The 25,321-nt window shown below is 43.9% G+C and overlaps 1 protein-coding gene across 1 annotated transcript in view; it reads right to left on the reverse strand.

Annotated features, from left to right (window-relative positions):
• ches1 (checkpoint suppressor 1) overlaps nt 1-19,504 on the reverse strand; it is a 78,552-nt gene extending 59,048 nt beyond the window's left edge. Inside the window, exons 1-2 of the mRNA XM_030109533.1 lie at nt 19,493-19,504; nt 4,882-4,889 (exon numbers count right to left, since the gene is read on the reverse strand). The gene's annotated coding sequence lies outside the window, so the exon portion shown is untranslated. The remainder of the gene's footprint in view (nt 1-4,881; nt 4,890-19,492) is intronic.
• Between the last annotated feature and the right edge of the window lie 5,817 nt (nt 19,505-25,321).

Consider the following 25,321-nt stretch of genomic DNA (forward strand, 5'->3'; position numbering starts at 1 on the left):
TTTTAAATGTTGTTTATTCATAAACATAATAATAAATTAATGATATATAAATAATAAATAACTTTTCAAATTAAGTTATTTTGGTCTCAGTCAGGTGCAAACATACAGTCATATAAGGATTTTGCTTTATTTCTTGTGTCTGATGGAGGCTGCACAAACACAATACAGTATGTGGCAGTGTGGTTTGCCCCCCGCCCCCCGCCCCACCAAAACAAAAAGAAAATAAAGAAAATTGGTCAAAAAATGAGATTAGGAAATAACCGTGACACAAAACATCTTCTCACAAAATCAACAAATAAAAGTTGTGGGGAGCCAACTGAAGAGCTCCCACAGCGACTGTAACATCTTGGCTAAAGACTCAATCACAAACTTTTTCAGGCATTGTAAATGGCATTGCATGTTCTGAATTAATCTATTAGCATGGACTCCCTGCAGTATTGTGCATGTTGTTCCATATTCATGAAGACTATGTCTACCAGGCATGATTCTCTGTGCGTTCCGTCAGTAGGGCAGCTTTCACTCGTATGCTCTGCATCATGTCTGAGCATGTTTTATACATGCAAACCTTCAGTAGATCAAGCCTTAAAGAGCTTGTGTAATAAACCATTTTAAAACTGAAAATGACTTGGCTAAGTGTATCAAATCAAAGCAAGAATCACACCAATCAAAATATTGATTTTGTATTCAGTGAATTCCATGTCAGAATGTTGGGCCAGTAGATATTGCATACAGCTGTTATGAAGGACAATGACCTCTCTCATATCTCCTTTTGTTGCTCTCCAACAAAAACAATTAACAGCTTTAAAGCTGCTGTAGGCAGGATTCCGCATCTCCGCCATCTGGCGATTTGACCCATCTAAGATGGCCATTTGAAACCCAGCACAGACAATCACGGTTAGAGCCTCAGGGGCTCTTCTGATTGGTCAAAGATACCTGGAGCTGTCGAGATTCCTTTTCAGCTCAGAACAGAGACAGATGGAAACGCTGCACCCTCACGGTAGTGCAATTATGCTACACTCCTAAAGGATTATCAATGGATACTCTAACATTTAATCCAAAGAAGAAAACAGAAAAATTAGCACTGACTAGCAAAATCCTGCCTACAGCACCTTTAACATTGCTGTTACGATGCATGAGCCTAGATTTGAAGCTGTATTGTTTGGACTTCCAGATGTGACAGAGTCAATAGGAATCACAGCTGGCTTTGCTGAGGCAGGCCTTGATGCCTCTACCTTTGCCACAACTTATAAGACTTCCGAAATGTACGAAATTTATTCAGGGATGCTGTAGGGCCACTGACATATATCACCTGGACCTTTTTCTTGCTGATGTGCAGAACAGGTCACTTTGCAAAATTGCTTAGCAATGACATATGTGCTGAAAATGGTGATGGATTAGCCAATAACACTACCAGATCGTCGGCAAATATGAGAAGATAGGGACGGTCTGATGTTCCACGCATCATCCAATCAAAGGCAACAAGAAGCAAGATTAGGAATAGTGATAGTCACATTTTATCAGACACTACAGATATATAAATACAAAGCAACAGAAATCTACCAGGAGCCCATATAGCCTGTATCTGAGAAACCAGCATGATTGTGCTGTGCATCCAACAAACCCCTAGGAAGCACATTTAATGCAGGAGACGTCCAAAGGTAAAATATAGGTGTCTTTCTTCTCTTTTTTTTCTTCCCAGCAAGTTGTTTTGAGTCTGTACCCGAGTGGTCGCTATGGCAACAGCAGGGCAGAAGCAGAGGCAGGGAGTCATGCAAGGGTGTAGAAGCCATTATAGACGGAGGATGGAGGGGGACTCGGTCCTCTGCACATGATCACGCGTGAGCCCGGCCTCAGATCATAAATCATATTTTCATATGGTTTCAGCTGGAGTCGGACATGTCAACGACTTCCCTTTCATTGTGTGTGTGTGTGTGTGTGTGTGTGTGTGTGTGTGTGTGTGTGTGTGTCTGTGTGTGTGTGGAAAGAGAGAGAGCAGGTACAAATGTGCACACACAGGCAGCGTTAATAGAAATCCACTCTAAAAATAGTTTCAAAACTTGTTAGTAAAAAGCATTTGTATGTGTGTGTGTGTGTGTGTGTGTGTGTGTGTGTGTGTGTGTGTGTGTGTGTGTGTGTGTGAGAGAGAGACTTGATCCATGCAGTTTATGCACTTACAATGTAAATGTAATTGACACAAAATAAATCATCATCATTGCATAGTTTACGTCCGGGTCCAGGTTCCTGGTAACCTTGGTAACCATCACCTGGACCCCTCCCTCCCTGTCTGGAACTTCTGTCCTGCAGAGCTGTGACATTTTTTTTTTTCTCAACAGAGTGAGTCATCACTCCTCGCACACTCCAGCTTCGGTGCATCACTCCTCCCCTGCCTCGCGCCTCTCCACGTCCTGCCTCAGAGCGTCATCAGGTTGCCATAGCAACGGCCCGCCTATGGGAGACAGAGATCAGATCATTATGGACCATGGGATCCAGAAACTGAAGGGCATGATTTTTTTTTTCTTTTTTTTTTTTTTCCTCTTTTTCTGCGAACACAGGAAGTGGGAACACTTCACAAGCCTGAACTCCTCAGTTAAACAGCCTGCATTAAGAAGTTTACTGTTTTTTACACAGTAGATTAAAAAAAAGGAGCTCTGATAATTCATTTTAAGCAATTTGAATAAAGTAATGCATGCAGATGCCGCTGCTAAAAATATAGTAAATTTGATTCGATGTGCAAAATGAGCTGCTTTGAGATGTAAACACGTCGCCTCCAGGAACTGCTAACCTCAACTTTTGCTCGCACACTTCTGAATTAATGGATCTGACAGACGTGGCAGTGATCGGCCCGCTGAAAGCCCACAGTCAGGAAATCCAAGTGTGCTCTCGTTTTATTTATGGGTGGGGAAATCGAAGCGGGAGAAGTGCACTGCGGAGTGCTCCGAGTCGTGAGAAGGGAAGCACAAAATACAGCAAGAAAGCTGTTTTGTTTGATAAAGATCAAAGAGAAGTGTTGGGAGAATGAAGTGTGTTTACGAGCCCTCAAATCCAGGCTGCCTCTCCCTGGCCCTATTATTAGTGGGAGGCCATGTGTGTGTGTGTGTTGCAAGCCCAGAGGGCCGCGTTAAGCTGAAGTGACAGTGGGGATCTTTAAGATGTCTTCCAAAGTTTGCTATTGAGGGAGATTTTATCTCTGGGCCCCAAAAAAGCGGTGTGAGAGAGGAGGCGAGGAAGAGGCTGATACCGAGGACGTGTTTAATACAGTGAAGGTGCAGCAGAGCCGTCTGTGCAGGCTGATTTTTATGGCCAACAAGTGGCAATCTGTAATGTTTTAAGTGTGAAAATGGAGCCTCAGCAGCCTGTGTGGTAGAATAACCCAGAGGTTTTCAATAGTCAAATGCTGCTGAACCTCAACTTATTTCTTCTGATCAAGACTTGTTTTGAAATACTAGATGAAAAACTTGGAAAAGTTGACAAAGTGAACCCCGGATTTTCTCTGCTGCTGCTCTCACCTGGTCTACAGCCTGGCTGGGGACACTGCTGCATTGACCTTCTACAACACAAGCAATGTCGCGGTTCTAGTTTTGAAAATTAAGCATTAAGGACTCGTTTACACAAAATCGCTTTCAGTTTTGGAGATTTTTTTTCTCATGACAGTTTTGTATTTATTCACAATATTTTGAAAATGATGTCCATTTTCAACTTTAACTGAAAACGGCAGAAACACTGAAAACGATGTAGTTTGCCTGTTGGGCCACTAGCGGGTGCTGTTTATTCGTTTTTCGAGTGCAGCCCCAATATGCTGGTGTGCATGTGGCGCGGAAGCGTTTCAGCAAAGTTGTGTTTTCCTTCATTCACTTGGCGATGCAGTCGAAACATTTTCGAGAAAGAAGAACAGTGTGGGGAATCGCTTCCAATTAGCGTCAGATGTCGAAAACTTTCATGCGTGAATTTGTTTGGGTTCATTTCTCCCACTACAGTGCAACAAGGTCATTGCAGGAGCTGCTCGCCTGGACTGACATTCCCTCAAAAAAACACTGACGAAGAAGTTGAAAAGCACGAGGAGGAAGAGAATCTGGCTCACTGGCTGACTGGAAGTGGACGTTTTCTTTGTGTTCCTTCAACTCAAGGTGAACCACTACGTCAATGTCTGTCGTTCGCTTCCTGTATTTACTTCTCACGCTGTGAATGAGCGGCACCAGACTCCCCTCGGACCAGAATCCACCCGTTTGGTCTTTACCGGATCGTCGCATTGTGTAAAAGTCGATTCATGAAGGTCTGCATTCCTTCACAGAGCAGCGGCGAGAGGAGGCCATTTGCAGCGCGGCAGTCAGTCAGGGTAGCGGCTTCTGAGGGGAAGTGGCGGTCTGTCCTTCCTGTTGTCGGCGACAGAGTGCAGCAGGAGGTCAGGAGGCTCTCCGCCGCTGACTGACTGACAGTAATGAGCGGCAGATGAGGGAGGGGAGCTCGCTTCGGCTTTCTGAAGACGTGCAGTCCCGACTTGATTGGAGATGTTTGAAGTCGAGGTCTGCCGAGAAATATGAAGCTCTCCGCCCTCTGTGCTTCTTGGACACGTACTCACAGAATATTTTGTACCATTAAAAGGACATTTTTACTTATTGCATCATTTTAAATGTACATTTCAGCAAAAATGGGAGTTTTATAGTAGTTATTATGTTTTTAGTTTCATCAAAATGTCCTATTTTCAAAACATAATTAAGCATAATTTCACCATTTCTGACTGGTTTTCATGCTTCAGGGTCATTCAGTGTGTTTCCCGCAACAGATGGCTCAAACTGGGGCTCGACGAGTCCCAGGAAGGAACAGGAGCAGAAAAACAATTTAATCACACTTATCTAACACAACAAGAGGTTTACTTCTAATCACCTGCAGATCTTAACTGAAGTTCTTGCACTGATACCTGTGAAATGTGCTTTTAAATAAAATGTGAAGTTTTATGTTTGCCGGTGAAAATGTGAAACTGTTGTGTTTTGGGTGTCCGTCTACAGGACAGCAACGCTGAAGCAGCAGCAGCGTGGAAATGAAACTGTTTTCAGTGTTTCTGCCGTTTCTATGGAAACAGACCTAGTTTTCAAGACATTGCCGAAATGCAAAAACTTTTACAAAATTACACGTTTTCACTTGAAATGTCGTTTAAACGGGTCCTTAAACCCTTTCAGTCCAGATGGGTCTACAAGCATAATCAGTTTATCACACCGGCATTAATATATTAATAAGGTTTTAACATGGACTTCTAATAACCCCAGTGATATTTTTATCCATTATTGATGGCAGATTGAGCCGGTAACGCCCGCGGCCACCTGAGGGACGCTCGATGCTGCTGCGCTCCGGTGTCAGAGGAGCTACAGTCGGCCAATTAAAAGCCCGTGCGCGGTTGCGGGTTTTCCAGATGAGGGCGCCGGGTTCGAAAAGCCTCGGCTGGGATTAAACTTGACGTAACGGGGGATCGTTTTACGAGAAGTGACGCTCGCGCTTAAATGTGCAATCCGTGCTTGAATAATGACATCCGATCGCTGTTTGCTATTAATAAGGTTAATAAAGGCTGCGGCCGTCGCAATCCTCCACACAGCGGGACTGAAACCTGCATTTCAGAGGTCACACGAAGCAAAGGCCTCTAATTATTGGGAGCTGACTCAAAATTAGCTTCCTCTGATGCATTTTATTTGTCGCTGAATCTCTGGCTGAGTAAGTCGTGCATGTGGAGTCAGCGGGAAGGAGGGAGGATTCAGGAGAAATACGCCGCTAATGCAGACAAACATATGATTCAGGTGAAACGAAGCGAAATGCATTTGTTGAAAACCTCGTCGCAACAGGGCAATTTGTTCAAAGTACGTATTTACGTGTTGCGACAACGAGCGCTTTTCTTAACTTCATTATGCACACAAAAGCCACATGTTAACGCCTGGGTGTCGACGGGAGCAACATGTTGACTCAATAATCTTTCACTGCCGCTCCGGCATGGGTCTGGACACACAGCCTATCATGTCTCCTCTTAAACCAAACAATTCCGGCTGCCTGGGAAATTGGCGCATTAACTTTTCATGAGGCTGTAATAACCCTGTGGCCCTGACATTGACGTGGCCACTCCGAACACGGCTGCAGCCGGTTTATATACTCCGAGAATATTTACTCGTTAATATTGTCCCCAGCGATCGGCGGAAGGTGAACCCGCGGTTCCTGCATGTTCCCGCACACAGATGGACCCGGCTCTGGACCCGGCTGGACTTTACGCGCTGAAACATGAGCTGCAGCCGTCGGATTAAGAGTCGGAGATTAAGGCTGTTAGCAAAATGGGGGGAAAGTCTGTGTTCACACATTAAAGTGAAACATGATGCAGGAATTTAGCGGTTATGAAGACAATTTCAATATGAGACGCTGAGTTCATAATCAATTTCTCACCACTGAAAACTTTTGTACGAGTACTGTGATGGAATGACACACCGGGGAATGTTACCGAACAGTGTAATAGCAACAAAATATTATGTGCAGGAAGCAGAGGCAAGGCAAATTTATTTGTATAGTACCATTTATACGCAAGGCAAATCACAAAGGCAAAGAAATACTTTAAATTACTTTAAAATGACAAAAAGAAAAAAAGAAAACAAGAGTACTTAAAAGAGAAAAAGGCAATTAAAACAGTTGGTATCACATCATCTAGAGGTACTGTAAGCAAAGCAATGTATTACAAGTCAAAGATGAGCTATGCAAGCAAAGTCAGTCTTCAGCCGTTTTTTTTGTCCACAGAAGAAGTGAGTGAGATAGGAAGTCAAATCAAGCCATGTAAAGGTTAAATCATTAAACATACAGATCATTATTACATTAAAAAAAAACCGTGAAAACGAACACTGAAACCAAATTCTGTTTATCAAAATTGCAAATATTTTTTTTTTCTCAAGATGCAATGACACCATTTTTTAATATATGGCCTGATAAACACTTATTATTAATTTTTTTTATTAATCTCTCTGAAGACACTTTGGTCAAGCTTCAACTTGATGTATTTTTTTTTCTTCGGGTTGTATAAAAAAGGCCAAATGAAAATATTTAAAAACCAAGCTTTGGTGTAAACGTTAACATCTCCAGCCTGTTAGACTCTCTGTGTATCCTTCTTGCTCAGCAGCAGTGAAAGCTGAAGCTGAGGACTGAGGACAGCTGCTGCGTAACAAGTAAATGGTTTATGTATGACAGCTCGGTATGAAATAAAGAGCCAGCATTGTCGGGGAGGAATCCGCAATGACATTCCTGCTGCCATATACAGTATGTGAGTCTCAGAGCTGAGGACAGAACGGTCCCCTTGAATCCATTTCTATAAACACTGAAGAACGACTCCTTCGAAGGGCTGGAAGCAACAAACAAGCCACGGCATGAGTTACTTCCACAAAGTGTTCTAATTGGCATTATAGAAATAAATTTGAACCCAGCTGAGCTAAATAAACAAACTAAAAAGAATTTCTCAACCTGTGGAGGCTAAAAATAATCTCCTTTTTGTAAATTCGATAAAAATGGCCTTGAAGATAAGTAGTATTGTTCAATGTATGCTAAAAATCGTTTGGAGCAGCCTCTGGTGGAACTGTAGTAGTTTGGGTGAGTCATCTCTGGTTTTTTTTTTGTTTTTTTTTTTTTTTTTTAATTGTTGACTTTGAAATAACGGGTCATCTGAAGTTCACTTAACTCACCCAGCTATTGTGGAAACACGCAGCGGCCTGCAGACGGTGAGTGGCCCGCAGGGCGTCCGTCCCTCTGCCTGCAAATGGGGCGGCCATCTTCACCCGTCTACCCAGAGGCCTCGGGTGGGGGCGGGGGGGCGGGGGGGGGAATCAGTGATCAAGTGCACGAGAGGAAACAGGCTGGCGCGCTTTCTGTCAATCAAGTAGCCACTGCATGCGTGTGTGTGTGTGTGTGTGTGTGTGTGTGTGTGTGTGTGTGTGTGTGTGTGTGTGTGTGTGTCTTCTCGTTCGCCTCCCCTTCAGATCTGACAAGAAAAAGATTTTCACTTCTGAGAGGGAGAATAAGTGAGAGGGAGGTGTAAGAGTCTCCCCGTCTACTTTTAACAATCCTTCTCTCGCTCTCTCCCTCACACACACACACACACACACACACACACACACACACACACACACACACACACACACGCACACACACACACACACACACGCACACACACACGCTTTGGTCTCACATGTCTGAAAGACAGCTAGCAGCGGTTTGTCATTGTAACACTTTAGTGGACTGTGTTCCCAAATCATCCCTTACACTTTTTTTCTTTTCTGCAGACAGGCAGACACATAACATTCCTCAGTGGACAGGTCGAGTTCAGAGAGAGAGAGAGAGAGAGAGAGAGGAGGCCGTATGCGCTCTCTCTCTCTCTCTCTCTCTCTCTCTTTCCACATGCAGCCCAGTGCTCCACACGGATCGATAGTAATCCTCGGTGGGAGCCGTTTATTTTGGAATGTGTGTGAGGCCCACTGGGCGACAGAATCCACATTCACACTCACACGTGCGTGCAACATTATAAATCTTGCCGGAGTCGGCCCTCACACACACACACACACACACACACACACACACACACAGTGACACACAGTCTTCCCGGTCGGCACTCGGCCCGCTGCGGGCCTGACGGGCGCAGCCTCCCGTCGGGCCGGCCTCTCTCCTCCCCGCCGCTGAGCAGCGCTCACTGGGCTCCGGGCTGGAGGAGGGGGGACCCGGCGCTGCGTCCCCCCTGCCAAGGTCTCCCTTTCTGGGGGTGGGGGGGGGGGCGGTGGCAGCTCCCAGCTCCCAGCTCCCAGCAGCTGGCTGGGCCGGAGCTCTCTGTATGCCCACTCCAAGCCGCTGGCTGTTGTGTCCTGCCAGGAATTTACAGTCCTGCTATCACACAGGAGCCATTTTCCCCCCTCGCCAGCATCAGCGAGGTTTCTCTTCTTTTTTTAATGATTCAGACACAGAGCTAAACCCGTTCTTGTAAGCGCTATCACTGTGATCAAGGAATTTGCTGGAGGGAGAGAACCGAATCCTCCCCAGTCGTTCATGAACTTCGACATCGGCGCCCGCCGCCGTGAAATGCGAGACGGTGTCGGATCCAGAGGTGTTCGTCTCCGTTCGCGGTTTAATTCATTTCAATGTAATTCATGCTCTGAGCAGCAGTAAAGCTCTGAGCCATGTCTGCTGTTGCTATGGAGAAGAAGCTGTTTGCTGATTTTAATACCGATGGCACCGTCGCTGTTCACATGTGAATTTGTTCAGCTTCTGCTTCACAGAATTGGAGCTTTGGTAATTGGATATTTCTCCCAGAAATGTACGATAAGATTTTTTTTCGGTAACTTTTTCAGTTTGCCTCCAAATTCTCGTTAACAACATATTCCTCTAAACTTTTCCACCTCTTGGACTGGTGACTGAATCACATTATTGCTGATCAAAGCAGAACAAAAATGGAGGAAATTGGATGAAAACTTTGTATTCAGAGCCGTTGCTTATATTCATCGATAAAACTCATGAGAACCAGAGTTTCCGGGTCACTGATACATTTGTGTGAATGTAAAATCCAGTGTTCCATCGTTTTATTTTGTCTTCGTTTTGTGGTGTTCTCCAGAGTTTTGTAGGGTTCCGCCTTGGAAACAGTTTTTTTTTTTTTAATTGCATTTTCAGTGACATCGTTGTCGTGTAAACAGGCTCCCAAAACACAACAGTTTTCTGTTTCCATTAGAAAACGTTGATCCTGAACGTGCCTGTGCGTTTGGACTTGCACCCCAGCATGACCACATTATAAAATTAGTTCAAAATGACCTCAAAGGAAGGTCTTTTGAATACTTTTGGCAAGCGTACAAGTTAAAAATCAGTTATCTCTTTGCGGAGCTCTAATGCTCTGAAGCTCAGGGAAAAGGGCATAAAACTTTACAGGAAGGTGTTTCGGTAATTGAATCCCCTAAAATATGTTCTTGAGAATATAAAGATGTCAAGAAAACTTTTTTGAAAAGGTCCAGTGTTAAATAAAACACTGTGATTTCAGACAGTCCCAATAAAAAAAAACGACTCATTTCCTGCTGTTATGCAGGTGAACCTTTATTCCCTTCATGACCCTGCACAGCATTTTTCCCAGGATGAACATGTAACCGATGACAAACCAGCAAGTTCTGGGAGAGACTCTTTATCTAACGTCAAAAATTAAAAATCAAAAATTACCAGGAGGAGCTTAAGGAAAACAGAAGTTTGGGAAACTGATTTGTTTTTTGTGGGGGCCAGTAGAAACCTGCTCGCTGTGATTCTGAGGAGAGTTTTAATAATGACTTCGGAGTGTCTGCAATCAGCCGCTGTGGCGCTTTGCATCGAGCCAAGTCATTTGTTTTTCGACCATGCTGCTCCTTCACCATATTCAGTAATTAACACCCAGCTGTTACACATCCTCTCCGAAAACTCACTGAAAATAGATTTTAAACCTTTTTTTATTTTTTTTAATGTTTTTGATGGAACGCAGCGTGATTTGGGCCAGTAATCACACCGAAAGCTCCGGAGGGTTTTTTTTTGGCATCGATGTGTGGAGGCTTGTTTGGGCTTGCTGGCGGACTTTTCTTTTCTTTCTTTTTTTTTTTTTTTTTTTTTTTTTGGGTGGAGGGGGGGGTCAGTTTGAATCCCTTGGTAGAAGCACTCCCGCCCCAGAGACAGCCAGCCAGGTGGGCACCACACACACACACACACACACACACACACACACACACAACACACACACTCCAATCCACACACCTGTGCTTCGCCTGAGAGCATTGCATTATCTGAGGCAATCTAGCAGGACCTGAAATCCTGCTGCCATTTCTGCCGGGCAGCGGCAGGAATGACCGAGAGCGAGGAAAGGGGAGCGTGGAGCTGAGAAACAGTCATTCTCAACATTAAATTGGAACGTCACACTGCAGTAAACACTGACGAGGAAATTGATCTCTGCTAACATGAATCAATTTAGTTAATGCTTCCACACCGAGCAGGAAGGGTCTCGACGTGAGTCCCTCTTGAATATTGTTTGGAACTCGTTTTAAACCTTACTGTGTGTCCACTGCACAGAGAACACGGCTATATAAAAAAGATGTCCAGTTTTAGCACAAATCAGATTTAAAGCCTTACATTTTCAGATTCCTGACTTGCCTGATGAAAAACAGAAGTTGTTTGCGTGAATTCATCATGGCTGACCCCAACAGACCCAAATGAAATGTGAGGTTGGACGCGCTGGTGGATTTAAGGTATCAAATATATCTGAGCATCACAGCAAAAAAAAAAATCAGCCACAAAGACAAAGCCATGCAGAAAAATAGAGGAACAGTTCCATGACAAATCTAAGAAATGGTACAATTAGAAAAGATGCTATGAAAAAGTCCACATGTTAGAGTCGTGGGGGGCCAGGTGAGGATGGGCCACAACATTAACAGCCTCCCTGTTCATCATTTTAGTGTCAAGTTGATCAGATTTTACACAATTTTACATGCAAAATCATGTCTGTGCTCATTTTTATATGTGCGAGATTGTGTGCAAAATATTCAGACATGGGTGTTACAGCCTAAGGTGTTGTGTTGGTGGGTTTTTTTCCCCCTTTTCTTCATTGAGATCTTGATTCCCTCCTGTTCTGAAACAACTCACATGTGTGATTGGTTACCAATCAGGCCTTGATACTGTTTGCACTGAAATGTTGTGAAAAAAGGACACTGCGCCTTGAAAAGACTGAAGTCTACGGTGAGAATGAACGAATGAATGAATGAATGGATGTCCAACCCAAATGTATACTTCATGTCTTCAGAGCGTCTGGGCTAATGGTGCAGTGGGAGGGGGGGTGAATACTGTACGTATCGCCACAGACACATGTGACCCGACCGCTCAACTATCTGTGGTCTTTGCAGCCGTCAGCAATACAGACCTCCCCTCAGCAATACTCCCTCATCCTCAGCAACACAGCTCAATAGTGGAACAGTGTACCTCCTTCAATGCAGCATAATCACCTCTTGTGACAACATCCCCGGCTCCTCGGGAGTCCAGCTACCTCCTCAAATACCCCCACACCATAACATAAAGACGCTGGAGACTCCGGGATTTGGAGGGAGTTACATCCGCACGCTGATGGGGACCCTGGTACGCCTGGGAACTTTGGGTTCTCCCTGACAGATACAATCGAGCGAGCGCGGCACACTGGAGCAAAGCTCAGCGTGTAGCCGAGCCGGCGAGGACGGCTTCCGTTGTTTATCACGGGGCCGGTGTCACGCAAAGAAAAACCGCCGGCGAAAGCAGCAACAACTAACAACGAAGGGGATCATGAGCCGAGCTGGGGGGATTCGCGTTGCGTGTTTGGTAGGAATCAAGTGCTGTGAATGACTTTAACGGCGATGCCCACAAAGGGATTATCGCGGCGTGGAAATAAAAGGTCAGTAAGGAGATGCTTTATGCCATATGTCTTCCCTGTGAATCTATTAACCAGCTCTTTCCTCTCCTCCCGTTGTGTCGCCTCTCACACTCTCCAGTCCTCCTCCCTCCCTCCCTCCCTCGCTGTCCCTGGGTGGGATGAGTCATCGAAGAGAGAGAAGAAAAGAAAGGAGAGGAGGTGTATTTGTGTGTACTGTGTGTGTGTGTGTGTGTGTGTGTGTGTGTGTGTGTGTGTGTGTGTCATTCCTCCTGAGGTGCTTTGCCCTTCACACTTCTCCTCAGCCTCGTGTCAACCTTGCTGTCAGGTTGCGGACATGAGCTCCAAAAGGTGCGCGACACACACTCCTGTACACACAACTTCACGCTGACGCTATCACACTCATCGTGATAGAACCATTTGTGTGTGAAATTATTCTTTCTGCTCAACTACAGGTGTGATCCACATCTTGCTCTTGTGTAAATCCGTCTCGTACGGAGGGGCTGGATCCGCCTACGTTGTGACCACCTACATTTGTTCCAAGTCCACCAAGTCAACCGCAGAGATTTTGGACTTTCTGTCTCCGGCAAACCTTCAGGATGAAATAAATACCTTCTGAAACACTTTGTCCCCTCACGGCGTATTTGTGTCGGCATTCGTTTCTCGCTGGATGGATGTTGAGGGGTTTAAGGGTTCAAATCCAGTGTAGGTGTAAACAGCGTTTACCCGGAGTTGGCTGGGATTGGCTCCAGAATAAAGTCATGGAGAGAATCAGTGGACGGATTGATGTCTTGCTCACTTGTCGCCATGGCGACAGCAACAAAAACCACTGTCTCGTTGGCTCAATTAACCAAACTATGCATTTTAGTTTATGGGAATTTAATATTTATAAATTAAATAACAATGGCAAAATTATTTTAGTAATAATTATTAGCAACTGTTGCTCAGAGATTTCAATAAGATGCGATTGCCAGATAACTGAACATCACTTTGGTTACTAAGCATGTGTGTTTCTCTGGGATGCAGTGCATTCATAGGGATCTGCCACATCGCCATGTGAGGTCATTTCCATGACAACTGCGGCAGATTATCCCATAGCCCGAAGGTCAAGCACATTCACAAGTGAATATTTGACCTAGAAAATGAATCAATGTTTATAGTGTTGATATAATTATATCATAGTCATGGGTGGGGAAACACCACAGTCTGTGCCAGAAAGTGTTAGAAATTATATATATATAAAAAAAGTAAAGAATTAAAAAAAAAAATAAATAAATCTTGAGAAAATTTTCTTACAGTAGAATAAAGATCAGAAACGACTTGTTTGTGCTTGTAAACATCAGAATGAATCTCTGATATCCCACACTTTACCAGTTCACCTGCTCATTTATGGAATTTCACCATTTTTTTCTAAGGACCCATTTACATGACGACATGTTAAAATGCATCATTTCTGTATTTTTATTTCAGGAAGGTTTTGCATTAACGCAGCAACTTTTTAAAAACGCTGTTCATTTACACAGAAACGGCAGTCACGCTGAAAACGCCAAAGTTAGCATGTTGGGCCACTAGTTGACGCTGTTTTGTTGGACTGGATTTTCTTTTTTTTTCCATTTCATCTTTGATCTCTATCATAACTTGATCCAAGTTTTAGTTTTGAGCGCCAAAGAAGATTTAAACATACAGGTAAAACTGTACACAATGCGATAGTAAATACATCAAAAAATTAGCAAATAGTACATTGTTTCAATCTCTGGTTATGAAATAGCCCAACTTTCCCGGGACTGGGTTCTTCTTTTAATCCCTGGGTCGTTTACATCCACGTCTGCCGGAGCCTGACCTCCACCAGCTGTCAGCCAGAGGAATACTGTGAGCCTCCAGCAAGAATATGTCATCATTCTGCTACCACCCAATCACAAAATCATTCCCACACAGAACCACCACGGAGGACTTCCAATTCATACATTCTTCTTGCGATTGTTTGAATAACTCATATTAAAAATTGGACAAAACTTATGACACTGGTGGAAGTTCTCCTTGCTTTTCTCAGAGCTCCTGCCAAGATCTACAGTACGCAACACTGGGTCTCTAATGGGATTATATTTAGCTGTGACAGTACAAAGAAGACAAAACATCTCAAAGATGCAACAGTCTCCTTGGGAGCTTTAATATATCTCTGTCATTTTACCGCCTGTATTGGTGTCGACTTTTGACAAACGGGCTAAGATGAAATTTATCAGTCCTGTCATTGTGCAGCTGGTGATGGATTAGCGCGGATGCTTCCAAAGTGACAAAGATACATCGGAATGTGATAATATCAACATTTCCTGAGAATGATGTTTGGGCTGGATTGTAAACAAGTGTGTGAGGTTCAAAGTAGAGAATTATCAAAAGAGATGGACTTCAGACTGCTGCTCAGTCATGTAAAATCTCCTGTTTTGTTGGGTGTCGAAGGACTTTAGTCCCCTGTCAAGCTGACAAGAAGTAAATGTAGAGCAAATCTTTAAAAGGCCAGACCTCAGCTTTTACTCTGCAGACTGGAATTAAAAATGCAGCAAGCCAAAAAAACTGTAGTTTGTCAGAAAAGTTGGTGTCGATCTTATTTAAATAGAAAATCAAACTTGGTTTTATACCAAGATCCTTTATGCTTTGGATGATTTCAGATCAACTGAATAGTTCATCTTCCAGCTGGTTAATACCAGTGTTATATATTGGTTTACATTGGGCACTACCAGTTGTAAAACTGCTGAACTTTAGCTGTGATGCATGCATCTGTCCATGGATCCATCTAGCAAAGTGAACAAAAACTCGACATTTTCGCCTTCAATTATGATGACATTTGAACTTTTAGTCCCCTTTAATGAACAAAGTTTCATATGAAAATGCATCATGTCGGCATTTCCATTATTAGGCAGTTTTTTGAAAACTATTTCTGTTTGCATGAAAATGGCAGAAATTCTGAACATGTCAAAGCTTTCATGTTGAGCCACTAGTGGGTGCTGTTGTGCACAAACAAATTATATAAACACTCATGACCGCAAGCATGCAGGCATTTCAATGAACCATGTTGACGACCTTGGGAGTTGTTTTCAAAAAACGGAGTTTTCATTGGCAAATGTAGCATAAACTATGTAAAGAAAAAGACTGAACGCCTTGGCGTTGATTGTATCTTTAATACAAACTCTTCCTCCCCCTTCATGCTTCATCTGCTCCGTTTCTGCATCGTTCCAGTCATAATTACTAAAGTCACAAGAGGCTGAACCTAAATCTTACCTTCTATTTATAGAGGAGTTGAGCTCCTTCACTACCTGTCAAATAATCAAAAGCATCAAAAACATTGAGATCTCCAGCTTATATTAAGTAACTCACATGATAAAAAATGCTAAATCACAACAATCAACAATTTATTTACTTATGAATAAATGCTGTAAACACAACTATGAGTTTAAGCCCCATTAAATAAATAAAAAAAAAATACATGCTTTTGTCTTTGGTTTGGTTCATTTATCTCCTTAATGTGCCAAATAACCATCTAGATGTTATTTTTACTGGATTTTCCCATTAACGCCCCTTTTCTTTCTCTCTCTCTCTTCCTGCAAAACGTAGTTAAATGTCGAATGACTCAGCCTGCACTTGAGGGCGTTTCCTAATTCTGCATCCAATAGCAGTGGATTAACATGTCAGTTAAATTTGAAACACCCTCCCTTCGCTTTGAAGTGTTTCTCACTGAATACACAGGCATATAAGAAAATCCGAAAAACCACTCCGACATCTGTTTCATGGGTCCTTTTAAGTATGCTAATGTGTGGAGTCACAAAAATGTGTAATCCAAATAAGATAATGATACAGCACTTATAGGGAACGTGTTCATATGTAACAACTGCAGTAAATTAGAAGGAATGACCCTTGAATGGAAATTTGCTGAAGTGCACTTAATATACTTTATATTGTGGTTCAGGCGAGGACAATGTGAGAGTGTTACTCAGTCACTTCATCACTGAATAAGCAATTATGAATTAGAATATTAGCTGCTGTTGCACAGCAGGGACTTGTGATATATTCCCTCTTTTATATCAGCTTCTATGAGCTAATGATTACAGGATATTGCAATCATGCGATTACGTTTTGCTGTTTATTTGATCCCAATCGTTTCTATATCGTTTCTCTACCTACGCGCACAGGTAGCAACACTGTCCTCATTACTGTACGCTGCTCTCGCCCAGGTGCCTCCATCACTGCCCAAACAGGAGAAATATAGCATGCATCATTAACCAAGGACCTTGAATGTCGCCTGATGACTTATGCGCCCTCCTTTAATGTGAAGCCTGTTTATTTCACGCGGCGCCCGCATTTCCTGCGCAGCTGTGGCTGTTGGAGGCGAGCCGGTTCCGAGCACTCAGCGACGGGGAGCCTGATCTGGCCGGACTGTCCAGGAGCTGTCCAAAAGGAGACGGAGCCACTGGGTGGAGAGAGAGACGGACACTTGAGCTCCCTCTTCTTCCCTTCAGGTCCTCGCCTCTCGCTGTCTCCCCCTGTCTCCGTCTCCCTCCATCAGACGGCCGCAGTGGATTGGAGCTGGAAGACGCCAGGCTTTCATTTGCCGTGACAGGTCGGCGTCTGAAGCGCTCGCGCCAAACGCGCCGCGCCGTCCAGACCCGGCTCGTCCCTAAAAAAAAAAACATCTCAAATAATAAATATATAAATATAATACACAATCCGTCCAGACGCCGGCATTATAACCACTGACACCGGCTGACTTTCACACTCAAGCAAGCTTTCCAATCGTTCATGGATGCACACATGCACACACACACACATACGCATTAGGCAACAAGCGGCGTGCAGCCCTCCAGAGTGCTGCGCTGTCATTTCCATAAATACTCTTAAAAGGTGCAGCCAAAACCATGGAAGGGTGCGATTGCCTCTCGGCGAGAAACGCACAAAGGAGGAAAAAAAAAAGAAGAAGCTCTTTTCTCTTTCAAGAGACTGTAGGAGAGGATGACCCACTTAATCGAACAATTTGGAGCCTGGATATATGTGAGTGTGTGTTTGTGTGCGTGTGCGTGTGTGTGTGTGTGTGTGCGTGTAAAAAGGCCTCCCATTGCCCGGAGACAAACAATAAACAAAACCAATGAGCTTATGGGAGTCCAGAGACACGGCATGATGACTGTCTCGTAAGACTTACATGTGTGTTTGTCCGCTTGTGTGTGTTGGGAAGAGGAGTGTGTGTTCTGAGTGTGTGAGAAGGAGCTTTTGAAACGGCCGTCTCTGCAGGTATGGATGAGGATTCTCAGAGCTGCTGCAGTAATGAAGCCCTCCATCTGCTTTCTGGAGCTGAGCGGAAATGTGCGCCGAGGCGATGGGAGGTGGAAATCTGTGCGTGTGTGTGCACGTGTGTGCGTGTGTGTGTGTGTGTGTGTGTGTGTGTTGAGGGTCAATCCTGGTTTAGCCTCATGATGTCGCCTTGCCAATTTTTTAAACTGTCTTTTAAGCTCTGAAACATTTACTCCTTTATAAAAGTGCTTATAGTTAAAGGTGACCAGCAACATATACAGTAGTGTGTATCGGATGGGATGTACATGGAAAACATGCATAAGCTCAGGTTTTTTTCCAGTAATTTTTTAGATCTTGTCCTGACAGGCTGGGATCAGAATGAGTTCTCTACAGGTCCATGTATCGACTATCTTATAAAATTCTAATCTCTTGTTCGGTTAAATGAAAAGTTGATTTTTAATGACAATGATGATAAGAAAAAAGATCCAAACGGACATAAATAAAGCAGGTAACAGGGTTTTACAGTTGATGGTGAAAATTTGCATATTTTCCAATAAAGTAGTAGCACATATACTCAAAAAAAAAGGATTGTGGTAACCCTGACCCGAGGTTAAAGGACAGAGTCAAGACCAAGAGCTTGACGGCCTCGAGCGCTACAGCACTACCAGTGAGTCTGTGTTGACTAACTCGCCTCGTGCTTCAGGTCGTGTCTCAAACCTCCCTCTGTTTCTTATTACAGGTGCAGATTACAGCATTCGTTCACATCCATTTTAATCAGATCACACTGTTTCGCTCATTCTGCACATAAATATGTGAAGTTCTGAGGACATCTCAGTCACGTTCAGTGTCTCTCACCCGGCTTCCCTCCAGATGTTTTACATCTCGATTTTAGACACTTGCGAGAATTTTGGACGACCAGAAAATTTGCATTTTCAACATCACCAGTCTGCATCAGCTGGAAGTTCCTGCCGATCCTCTGATTAGGTTTTACGGTTCTCGTAGGTCTGCGCCTGCAATGGAACATCAACCCTGAACAAATCGTTCAGATAATTGGCGTGATTACTTCTCTCGCTGCTGATTAATTTGTTTGTTATTGCCACTCTCAGACATCCTCAGCCGTTCTCCTGAAAGCCTGAAGGGCTGTTTAGATTTTAGAGTGGTGACAACTCATAATTTAATAGAGAGGAGAACATCTATCTGTCCCCCTGCTGGGGAGCTGGATTCAAGCCCATCTGGCGTTGGGCGAGAGGGAGCAAATACAATGGCCGTGTCAACAATCCATCACACGCAACACACGGAAAAACAATCATTCACGGCGCCTCTCGCACCTTTCATGCTCCACAGGTTGGCCAACAAATGAGTTTCAACACCACAGGCGGAAATAAGTCAAAGACACGAGGCTTTTCACACTCATATGCGGGAAATGTTGATCAAACATGGCTGGATCCACTGCTGAGCTTTGAGGAAGTCGTGTCACTCGCTTCCTTGTCCTTCTTTCTCATCTCGCTTTCTCTCTGGATCTCCACTTTCATCTCTCTTTGTAAAGCCATGAAATATCAGGCAGCGGCATAAATCTGAGGCGCGATCGCCGTAATGACCCAGAGCCGCGCCGTTCCGACTGACAAATGGGCAGCGAGTGGATGGCGGACCGGTGGCAAACAGGCTGGGTCAAGGCCGAGGCGTCTGCGCCGCCCCAACAGCGACACGCGATGCGCACGTGAGCAGGACGACGCATCCAGGGGCTCAGATTGCACGCTGGACTGAAGGGAACGCTGATGGGATTCAATTTTCTGGGTTCTCGGGAGTCCTGACACGGCCCAACGCAAATATGACCGGCAGAGCACAAACACAGAGGGGCCGTTCACAAGAGAGCCGACAGCGAAGCCATGCCCTCCTACACGCGTACGGGTGAGGGCGAAGCGTTGCAGTTTCCACCGCATCCTCAAGGTTTCCGCCTCTCAGCATCGTCTAATGGAGATCAGGCCAAAGAGCGTCCGCCGGTAACAATGAGAACCAGTACAGGCGAAGGGTGGGACTGCCCCAGAATCCAGGCCTGCAGGGGCTTTCATTGTGTGGAAATTAGACGTCTGCGGTTTGATTAATCAAATGTAAAAGGGGGACTCCTGCTTTCTGACCCGAGGACAAGAAAAAAACAAAACAAAAAAAAAACAAGGACTCTAGCCATTATGGAAAATATCAAACCATCATGCCGAGGACTCGCATGACTTCACTAATGCATCTATTAATTCACCTCTTTTATCACTGCAGACCACATGTGGTCAGAAAAGCAGAATACGGTCGTTGAAAAATATGAAATGGACTAATTTTATATTTTTTTAGAAAATTGTTCATTGCCAAAACATGAATGGCTGAATATCCTCACGGAGTAAATGTGAAAATGTAGCCATCAGTGAAACAGACTGTAATACAAGCAGAGGGACCTTTCCAGGTGAACCGAGTGAACTTTTCCAGGGATTCATTAGTTTTCTGACATTCACAAGGTTGGTGCAATCTTACTATATGTAATTCTTTTGAGAAAGTCAAAAACAAACAGAATGTAATTCCAAATGACCTCAGATTTGGCCTGTTGACAGAAAATGGGTCAGTTTAGCAAAATCTAGTAAAATGTCAGTCTGGCCACAGTTTAATGTTTTGCAATGAAACAGGAAGTGTAGTTTAGAAAGCCTGAACATGGTCCGATCAAACTTTCTACCGTAGCTGTGTTGTGCATGTGTTGTAGCAGAGTTATCTCTTCCTTTGCTTTCAGGAACATTTTTCACCATTTCCATGGATTCAGAGCATTTTCAAAAAGTTCCATGTTGGAAGCCTTTTTAAAGTGTTGCGTTCTCCGTGGCTCCATGCACTGTAGCTGTATAAACGGACGCCCAAAATGCTGCAAAATGCTGAAAATCTTCTGTGTTTTCACTTGAATATGTTGAACTTGGCCTTTGCCTCTACAGGTGCATTTTACACCACTTCACATTACAGGATGCAGAAATGTTCTCATCTCCTAACTGAAGTGACAGCGAACACAGTTTGTTCAAGTCCTGCATAAAAGTGGACGGAAACCAGATGAATTAGTTTATTGGTTATTTTAAAATACCCCAAGGACATTTCAACAAGATGCCTTGAAAACTTCATCATGACCCAAGTGTTGATTGAATTATAAGATCTGATTTGAAGGTGTAGAGAAGTCAAAGTTCAGATGTCTAATTCTAGTGTGATCCGGTACTAATTGCAAAACAGACTTTTTTAAAATGTATACGAAATTTAGATTAATCCACAACAGAGGAGAAACTTTAAAGTTAAAACTTAAAGGTTATTATGGTTCTATTTCAGCAGTCTGGCCCACCCAGGATAATTTTTGCAGCACGTGTCCCCTGAACTAACATGAGTTTAAATCCTTGATTTTAGAGTATTTGCCTTCATTGATATAGAATATGTGGGATGTTTGTCAGATTAATGATAATACAGTGGAAATTTGATCCTAATTGAAGCCAAACCGGCTCAACCATGAGGAGATATGTTCGTGTTTCCTCACCTGGCTCATCGCGACTTTTATTTGCAGACATATATATATAAGCTGTTTTCTGTGTGACACCTTCAATTTTGCCTCTGCTCTGGATCATCTCCAGATTTATTCACTGTACCACTCAGATATATTTGACAACATCCTCCACCGGCCCGTCCAGTCCCACGCGTCTGTGCTTGTGGAGGCTCAAGCAAGCTGTTTAATCACTCCAAGCAAATGAACAAAGAAGCACCACTGTTTTTTTTTGGTGATTCTTCTTCATTCTTCATTATACTTCTGTTCGATGTTATTCTTAGTAGCTCACCTGCAAAAAGAAACAAACTGAGAGCGTCATCTGTCCGTGTGAGCATGCGTTTCAGCTCACAGGATCTCAATAAATCAGGCCTTCGAGGTTTCCAGGATGTGACGGAGGTTGCGAGAGAGGGGGAAAAAAAACACGCTGATTGTGACACACTGATTGGTGTTTCCTCTTTGAGACGAGTGGGAAAGACATGCGTTTCCGTTCGTAATGCTGCATTTCTGCCGGCGGCGTGAGCGTTAAGTGCGTCCCCATTGAGACGGCGCTGACCCTGGCGGCGGCGCTGAGGGCCGTACATCACCGTGACCTTTCCGAGCACCGCTGCAGCCCGCTGCCTTTGTTCGCCTAATGTGTCTCGCACAAAGCGACTTTTGACCAAGAACAGAGGAAGGAGCAGGGCAAGAGATGGAGAGATAGCGACGGAGGGGAGGGGGACGAATTGATAAAGGGACAGGCGTCGGTTGGAGGTCCGCCGCTAATGGCCCCCGCGCGTTTTGTAATTAGGAACGGTGTCAGGAGACGCAGGGGAGGAAATGGGGGTGGTCAAACGACCGGGCGAAGAGAAAACAGGCCAGCGGAGAAAGGAAGACGGAGAGCGGACAGATATCCAGACGGACAGAATAAAGCCGGCGGAAGAGAGAGGAAGAAAGAGAATACAGAAACGAAGAGATTAGGGGCCAATTAAGAGAGAACTGGAGAGTCTGTCTTCTAAAGAATGCCAAGAAAAGGAGCTCCCATCGTCTGATCGGCAATTGATCCTGTGCCATTGTGCCGTCCACGCTGTATGAGAGCGGAAATGTGTGTGTGAGTGTGTGTGTATGAAGGACGAGTGGGGTACACTTTAAGAATGGACCTCTACCACCATTAAGCCTTTGGACAGCACTTTCTGGCACAGGACCCAACAACCACATGGCGAGCGATGATAAGCGCGGCGCATGTGTTTCCCAGGCTTGTCGGGCTCACTTTGAAACTGAAGTCAAATTATTTTTTGCAACGCCGACACCTGCCAGGAAATGGACCTGTTTCACAATAAAAGGAAAACAAATTCGGGACGATGTTTGAAACACAAGAGGGGATTATGTAGGTTGTGTCGCAAACACAGCTGCTGTTTATCACTGTAATGGATGCCGTTTAGGTTTGGTTTGTTGTTGTTTTTTTCCACACTATATGTGATTTAAACGTGGCATCGAAGGGTTTTCCCCAAACAACCTGAAGAGATTTATATATTAAAGGCCATCAGCTTTAATTATTTTAAAATATTCAACAAGAAACGATTACTAAAAGTAGTTCAAAAAGAGGACCAAACTCAGAAATATACATTTTAAATATGATAAGAAAGTTCGCTAGAACGGTTGGAAAATGATTTAAGACAGGATGCATCGATGGAAGAATGGCAAAAACTCACAAATGTCATTAACTTCAGATTAAGGTTGCTGCAATATATGCAATAAATGGTTAACGTCAATATATATGTATCACACTTATGGAAGTGAATCAATACAACCCAAATATTCCAGACACATGGAGCAAATCTAACGAAAACAAAGGCATTCTGAGGCATCATGTGGGAATGTAGGAAATCTGGGACACAAACTATGAAAAAAAATAAAAAATAACATCTACAGAGGGAACACTGGATCCTGGTCTCCTCAGTCTGGGATTATATACCCTCAGAATATAGAATACATAAAGTGTGAACAGTTGTTTATTGGCATGAATTTGTGGCAAACAAACAGATTCATCACTCTCAAATGGAAAGACACAAACAAGAGTTGGACACTGGATGAAGGACATGATGGCAGCTTTTCCACCGGGATGATTTACAGCTCTATAGAGAGGGAAGAAGGAGGTTTTGAATGTCTGGAGATAGTTTGTGAACTCTATGGAGGGATGACGTGAATGAGTGAGAACAATGGCGTCAGATCAGGGAAATTGAGGAATTGAAGCGTTTAGTTGAACAATGTCGCCTATCATTTTTGTTATTTTCATCTGAGAGGCTGTGTACCTTCATGAAAAATGTAAAATAAAACCATCAAATTCAATTTACTTTTTTTTTTCTTTTTTACTAACCTGAAAAAAAAAAAAAAAAACACTCCAAGAACGCATGTTTTCACTTTGTCAATGCGAACACATCTAACGATGACATTTCTGATCACACTCGGCCGGCGGCGGCATTCGAGAGGCCCCGCCTACTTTCACAGCCACCTAACACCAGTGCTGACGGCTCACGGTTGTAACACAACACCCTCTTTGACAAGTTTTTCCATGTGTGCGTCTGCCTGAAACGGCAGATATCAGAGGAGACAAACAGCAGGGTTTCTCATTGTAAATGAAACCCACCGGCCGATGATACGTTTGACCAAACGGGCTAAAATTAGCCGCTCCGGTCGGTGATGGATAATTGTCCCGCGACTGTCCTCTCAAGGGCAGGAGAGCCTCGCACCGCTGTGCTGCAATGGCTCATCAAATGAAGCAATGATGCCAAGAAGGCACCAAATGTCCAAATAAAGAATCGTTCCGGGGTCAGGCCGTCATCGTTACTCTGCCAGGATTAGCAGAATGTCAGGAGGCGGCACGCCATTAAGTCATAAGCAAATGAGACGTTATTCGCTGTGTGCTGCGTTTTCTCAACTGTCACTGTTGTTATTGGATAAAAACGCAGTTACCGATCGTTTGTTGTGCTCCGTGACGTGCAGGAGGGGGTCGTAACGCCCCATACATCACCTGAACGATCGGCTCCGGGATTCTCCTTTGACGTTGATTTCACACGACACGGCCTGACAGCGGCTCTTTCCTTCAGCTTCGGTCACCTGGCGTTAGAGGGAAACATATGGCAAACTCTGTTACTTAAGGAGTAATTTATAACTGAAACTATCATAATGAATACATTTTAACCTCAATTTAAAGGGAAACTTCTGAACATTTTTCACAGCAGGCTGAGAGAGCAAATCGTTCTCAGACAAAATTGATTTTTAATTGATAAATTGTTTTGCATACCATACAAATTTGACCATTTAGGACTGGAACAGTATTCGGTATTGTAAAAATTTGCTCAGCTAGTAAATCAAACCCAGCCAAATAAATCAAACTTTACATAACAATTGTCATTAAATTCTACAACAGGTAAAGAGTTAAAAAATGTATTAAAAAGGGAAGGTCTTGAAAACATGAAAAACAAAGTAATACAGTACTGTTACACCACTACTTTAGTAGCTAATTATTGATCTGAAAGTTACTGAAGTTTTGTGGAGGAGTTACTGGTAACTTTTTCTCCTATATGCACACGGTTGCAGAGCTGCTGTCTCTCTGTCTCTGCTCTGTTCACCAGGCATCGAGAACTTTAACAGTGCCTGCAACGCCCGAGCAGCCTTGAAGTAACATACGATTCCCTTCACAGGAAGACTTTTCTCTTTCCTTTTGGAAACGTCATGTAAACGGAGCCTCTGTGATGGAATTCTAATTGAATTTTTGCCCAACTTTCAATCCTTCATCTCTTCTGTTTTGCAGTTTTTAAAAGTTGTGAATCGGCTCCGGTATTTCCAGTGCTGCTTTACCTCCGCCATGATAATCCCTTCCTGTCCTCTGTGCACTGGAGCCCGTGTGTGGGTTATGAGCGTGAGGCGGTTCCATACAGTGCATGCTCTGTGCTACGCGTCCCACGTGCGTTTTCCCCTCTGTAAGTGTGTGTGTGTTCGCGGCGCGCGATGAGGGATGGACATCACCGGGGCAGCTCAGTCAAAGACTTAAAGCCCCGCTCCCCCGGCGGAGGGAACGGACGGGCTTTGATGTTGATGTGAACAAATAAAAGGAAGCCGAAATGAGCGGAATGGAA

Source organism: Salarias fasciatus, chromosome 15 (genome assembly GCF_902148845.1).
Source record: "Salarias fasciatus chromosome 15, fSalaFa1.1, whole genome shotgun sequence".
Taxonomy (NCBI): Eukaryota; Metazoa; Chordata; class Actinopteri; order Blenniiformes; family Blenniidae; genus Salarias; species Salarias fasciatus.